We start from the raw sequence: 6,000 nt of genomic DNA, 5'->3' as shown, positions 1-6,000 counted from the left end.
GTCTGAGTGTGATAAGCGTGCTGCAGTCTCAGATCAGTGCCCATAGCAGTTGGAAGCTTCTCCAAAATCCAGATACAAAGCGGGGGTCCGATCAGATACAGTGCTTACTGGTACCCCATGTAAGCGCACAATATCATCAATATACCTCTGAGCCAGCCTGTCAAGTGAAGTGCCAACCCTAAAGGGTAAAAAGTGAGCTGACTTCGTGAGACGATCAACAATCACCCACACTGCATCATTCCTCCTTACTGTCCTTGGAAGCCCAGTAACCAAAATCCATAGTAATGTGCTCCCATTTCCACTCTGGAATCTCTAGTGGTTCTAGCAAACCAGCCGGCCCTCTGATGCTCAGCTTTTACTTGCTGACATAACCAAGCACCGAGCTACAAATCCTGCTATCTCTCTCTTCAAGCCGTTCCACCAGAAAATGTTCCCGTAAATCTCTATACATTTTAGTGCTGCCGGGATGAATAGAGAAATGAGACTGATGAGCTTCCTCCAGAATCTCTCTTTTTAGATCAGCATCCCTGGCACACATAATCTACTGCCAAAACGCAGAGTACCATCCGGGTGGATTCGGAGTTCGGGTCGTAACCCTCTCTCCACATCATTTCTAAGCTGACATAAATGTGCATTTGTCTGTTGAGCAGCTTTTATTCTTTCTATCAAGGTAGGTTGCACCAACAAACTAGCCAACATACTTCCAGCACCCTTGGTAATCACCTCGATCTACATCATATCAAAATCTTCAAAATCTGCTTCTGAGTGGTAAGCAAGATATGGAGCCCACTGCTGACTTCCTACTGAGAGCATCTGCCACAACATTAGCCTTTCCCGGATGATATTTGATGCTTAGATCATAATCTTTTAGTAGCTCAAGCCATCTTCTTTGCCTCATGTTTAATTCCTTCTGCGTAATATATACTTTAGGCTTTCGTAATCAGTAAAAACCTCACAAGGCTCACCATATAGATAATGTCGCCAAATCTTCAGAGCAAAAACCACTGCTGCCAACTCCAAATCAATGTGTCAGATAGTTCTGCTCATATGGCTTCAGCTGTCTAGAGGCATAGGCTACTACTTTATCATTCTGCATTAGTACACAGCCTAATCCTTTCTTGGAGGCTTCACTATAGATGATTGAAACCCCCAGTACTGGTTGGCAAGGTAAGAAATAGGAGCAGATACCAGCCTTTGCTTTAGCTCTTGAAAAACTTTGCTCACCAATCTTTACTCGCATACAAACTTTGCTCGTTTCTGGGTCAAACGAGTCAAAGGAATAGGCGATCCGAGAGAATTCTTCCACAAATCTTCTATAATAACCAGCCAGACCAAGAAGCTTCTGATTTCAGTGACATTAGTAGGATGAGGCCAATCCACCACTGCTTCTATTTTCTTTGGGTCCACTGATACCCCTATCTTTACAGATTACATGACCAAGAAATGCAATACTATCCAGCCAGAAATCACATTTGCTCAGTTTGGCATATAATCTATTCTCCTGAAGAATCTGTTATACCACTCTCAAGTAATCTTCATGTTCTTCTTTGCTCTTAGAATAGATCAGTATATCATCAATGAAAACAATAACAAACTGATTCCAAATACTGCTTAAAGACCCTGTTCATCAGATCCATAAAAGCAGCTGGCGCATTGGTTAGTCCAAATGGCATAACTAAAAATTCATAGTGCCCATACCTGGTTCGAAAATGAAGTCTTCGGCACATCATCTGCTAGTATTTTTCAATTGATGATACCCAAATCGCAGATCTATCTTGGAGAAGACTTGGGCACCTTGTAGCTGATCAAATAAATCATCAATCCGGGGCAGAGGGTATTTTGTTCTTCACTGTCACCTTGTTCAACTCCCGGTAATCCAATACACAGCCGCATACTTCCATCCTTCTTCTTGACAAATAGTACAGGAGCTTCCCATGGTGAAACACTCGGGCGATGAATTTCTTCTCTAGAAGTTCCTGTAGCTGAACCTTCAACTCTCTCAGATCTGTCGGGGCCATCCGATAAGGAGCCTTCGAGATTGGCCCAACACCGGGTAAGAGATCGATCCGAAAATCAATCTCCCGATCAGGAGGTAATCCAGGTAGATCATCAGGGAATACTTCTGGATACTCTCTCACAACAGGGATATCCTCTAGCCTTGTTTCTTTTGTAGTATCTACCACACAAGCTAGGTAGGCCTGACACCCCTTCTGAGGGCCTTCCTTGCACTCATTGCAGAGATAATGTGCAAAGAGGGATTCATAGTGGGTGCATCACCCTGATAGAAGATTTTCTGTTCACCAGGTATCTGAAACACTACCCTCTTGCCAAAGCAATCAATGTGAGCATGATATTCAGACAGCCAATTCATACCAAGGATGACATCAAAATCATACAAGTCTAACAGTACTAAGTCAGCCAATAATTTTCTGTCCTCTATCTGAATTATGCTGTTTTTATGAACAGAATCCACCACTACTGTCTTCTTGAGAGAGGTAGCTGTTAGATGTATGCCCTAGAAGCCAATTTGGCTGACACATTGTTGATTCTAGGGACATAATTTTGTACTTGACTATTTATTATTGAATAAATAAAAGGCATCTTTTCATTCATATTGTTTATGTGTCTATGAATCGTCCAAGAAATTAATAAGATGATAATACATATTCTCAAGAGTTGAGAATTTGAGCCATGTATCATTGGTGATTAATTTCTAAATGCTCCTGATCAATGGATCATCACGAGGACGGTGATCGATCCGATCAGTGCACAGATCACTTTCCTTCTGGATGGACGAGACTTGAGTCCACAGTGTAGGGACACTGAAGTGATAGTGCAGGTGCTTGTTAGAGAACAAGGGTACTGAGCGTGACCAAGACAAGAAGTCACTTGGATGTCTATCCACTCGTCAGTGACTTGCTTGATGTTGCAATAGTGTGACTGGTCCTTTGACCTGCGGTGCTTCGGCTGCTCACAGTGAGGTTATTGTAGTTTGACTGCACACATACATGGTCTCTAGCCATATGGGTCCATGCAGTGTAGATTGGCTGCAGTAGGTTCACTGTAGGAGTAGGGTATGCACCTATAAGGAATCTATCGACCTTGATAGAAGAGGAGTGATCCTATGTGATTTGTTAGACTGAGTTCTAAGACCTTGGCCAGGGCAGTAATATAAAGTGGAAAAGGAGTTTTCCACTATCGAACTCAAGTCGAATAAATCTTGACATATGACAGACGATGGGGTTTGACGAGTTGTCCATGACCTCCGCCCTGTAGGGATCCACGATAGTAGGACTGTATCACACGTTAACTGCACCTAGAGGTTCATCATTCCATTCTGCTGGGTAGCCACTACATGCTGCTAGGTGTCACTGGTGGATGGTGGGACTCATAGGGATTATCTTGATGATCGATAAACCCTAATGAGTTGAGTTGGAATCGTTCCAACCCATTGAAAGGAGTTTTCAATGATATAGTGATAGAGATCACAATATATCTCACTACCAGTCAGAATAGAACCTATGGGGTCACACATACTAGAAGTATTGACCGATCCGATGGTTGAAAAGTGATTATGAATCACAAGTAATCAATTTTGATTGATAAGAAGTTGAAGAAGGAACAAAGGAAATTAATTAATTGGACTTAAAACAAGAGTCCTACTTCGGGTAGGATTCCTAGAGTCCTAATTGGATTAGGACTGGGAATCCTAGTTGGAGTAGGACTGGGATTCCTACTTAGAATAGGATTCCTGCAATCCTAATGAGATTAGGAGTTTTGAATCAAAATTGGATTCCTACTTGGAGTAGGATTCCTAGAGTCCTAATCGGATTAGGACTTTGGATTCAAATAGAGTCCTAATTGGATTAGGACTAAAATTAAATAAATCCTAATTGGATTAGGATTCCTTAAGTCCTAATTAATTATTAATCTAATGAATCAACATGACTCCTAATTGGATTAGGATTGAAGAGTTCAATTAAGTCATGGTTCATTAAAGTCCTAATTGGATTAGGACTAGCATAGATTAAACCCAAATTGGCTAATCCTAATTAGATTAGGATTAAACCATGAGAGAGGCACCTAATCCTCTTTGGAAGAGGATTAGGTTAACCAAGTAAGAGGGGCATAAGCCCCTCTCATCTTGGTTGGTGCGGCATGAAGAGAGGGGGCCGGCGCCCCCTCTTGGAAGGATGTCAAGGGCTCCTAAATTTTAGGAGCCCTTCATGTCTATAAGAGAGGCACTAGGGCCGGCGCCCTAGAGGGATCTTTTTCTCCTCTTCAAGCCGTGGCCTCCCCTCTTAACTCCTCTTGGTTCAGCCGCAAGCAAAGGGAGAGCAAGGGTCCAAGAGTTGGCGGCTTCCTCCCCTTCCCTTCCTGCATCCAGCGCAAGGAAGAAAAGAAGGCTGCGAAGGGCTTTGATCTTCTTCCTCTTCTTCATCCTTCTTCTTCCTCCTCTCAAGTGCAATCAAGAGTTGATTGAAAGAGAGGAGATCAGCCATCAAAGCTATCTCTGCAAGGGAGCTAGCACCCCGGTGAGATAGAAAGCTTGGATCGGATCCTGCTTCGTGTGGATACCCGTAGAGGCCGGACGTTTGAACGGCTTCAAGCGAACCCTCTTCCAAAACCACGAATTCAGATTTGCGGTGATCATCTACCCGCGCAAGGTGAAGATTTGATCTTCCTATTAGTTTTAAAAGTTTTAATTCTTACCTAATTACGAAAGGTCTCGAAACAACGTTCATGCGATGAACGTCGATCCCGCACATGCCTCTTCCGCTGCCATCTGATTTAATTTTTGAAATATCAGCGGCATGGGCGGGTTCCCAACAGTAGCAACAAGTAAAGGCTCATCTAACTTATCAGGCATAAGATTCAAGGATGTAGAGAACTTGGAGGATATAAAGGAATGTGTAGCGCCAGAATCAAATAGTACTGAAGCATCAACAGAGTTGATGGGAATCATACCTGCCACAACTCTGTCACTGGCACTAGCATCCTGTCGTGTTAGTGCGTACACCCATGCAGCTCCTCTCTGCATCTGATCAGTTGGTCTAGAAGGTACAGATTCAACCTTCTTTTTGTTCGGGCAATCTCCAGCTATGTGTCCTGGCTGCCCACATATAAAACAGGCTCCCATCCTCTTCAAGCAAGGACCAGAATGCATTTTGTCACAGTAATAACAAGCCTTAAATTTCTTCTTCTTGTTAGGAGGGCCTTCAAAGTTTCTTGGTCGGTTCATCAGATTTCTTGACGTCTCGGCCCTTTTCTGCTCACCTCTTTCCTTCCTTGATTTCTTCAGATCTGCTTCTACCTTCAGTGCTCTCTCCAGGGCCTCTCCATAGCTGGTAAAAATCAAAACTGACAATCGGGATCGAATTTCGTCCCTCAAGCCTTGCTCAAATCTATTAGCCTTGCTTCTCTCAATCTTTATCATCTGAGGGCAGAACCGACCCAGCTCAGTAAATTTGTTGGTATATTCTAGCACAGTCATATCATCTGTCTGCCTCAGAGATAAAAATTCATTTTCTTTAGATATTCTGACTGACTCTGGAAAATACTGGTCATAAAACATCTTCTTGAATTCCTCCCATGTCGGTAGCTCGTCCTCACCCTCGCGTGCAGCTTCAATGGTCGTCCACCAGAACTCTGCATTCCCTTTTAGCATAGGGATAGCCAATCTGACCTTCACTTCTTCGGAATATTGCAAGGCTTTGAACATCTTCTCTACCTCCCGAATTCAGGTCTCAGCAACCAGAGGGTCAGCTCCACCATCAAACATAGGTGGGTTGAGCCTACGGAATCGCTCATAGTTGGACTCAATGGACTGTGCAGGTCGGGCAGTGGTCTGCACCTGCTGCTGCACCTGCTGTTGCATCTGCATCTGCATCTGCTGCTGCACCTGCTGCTGCATCTGCATCTGCTGTTGTATCTGCTGCTGCATCTGTTGTTGCATCTCCTGCTGCATCTGAAGGAGCTAAGTCATCATCTGACTTGCTT

Source organism: Phoenix dactylifera, unplaced genomic scaffold (assembly GCF_009389715.1).
Source record: "Phoenix dactylifera cultivar Barhee BC4 unplaced genomic scaffold, palm_55x_up_171113_PBpolish2nd_filt_p 002325F, whole genome shotgun sequence".
NCBI classification, from domain to species: Eukaryota; Viridiplantae; Streptophyta; class Magnoliopsida; order Arecales; family Arecaceae; genus Phoenix; species Phoenix dactylifera.
The sequence above is the reverse complement of the archived record's forward strand: the minus strand, read 5'-3'. Positions refer to the sequence as shown.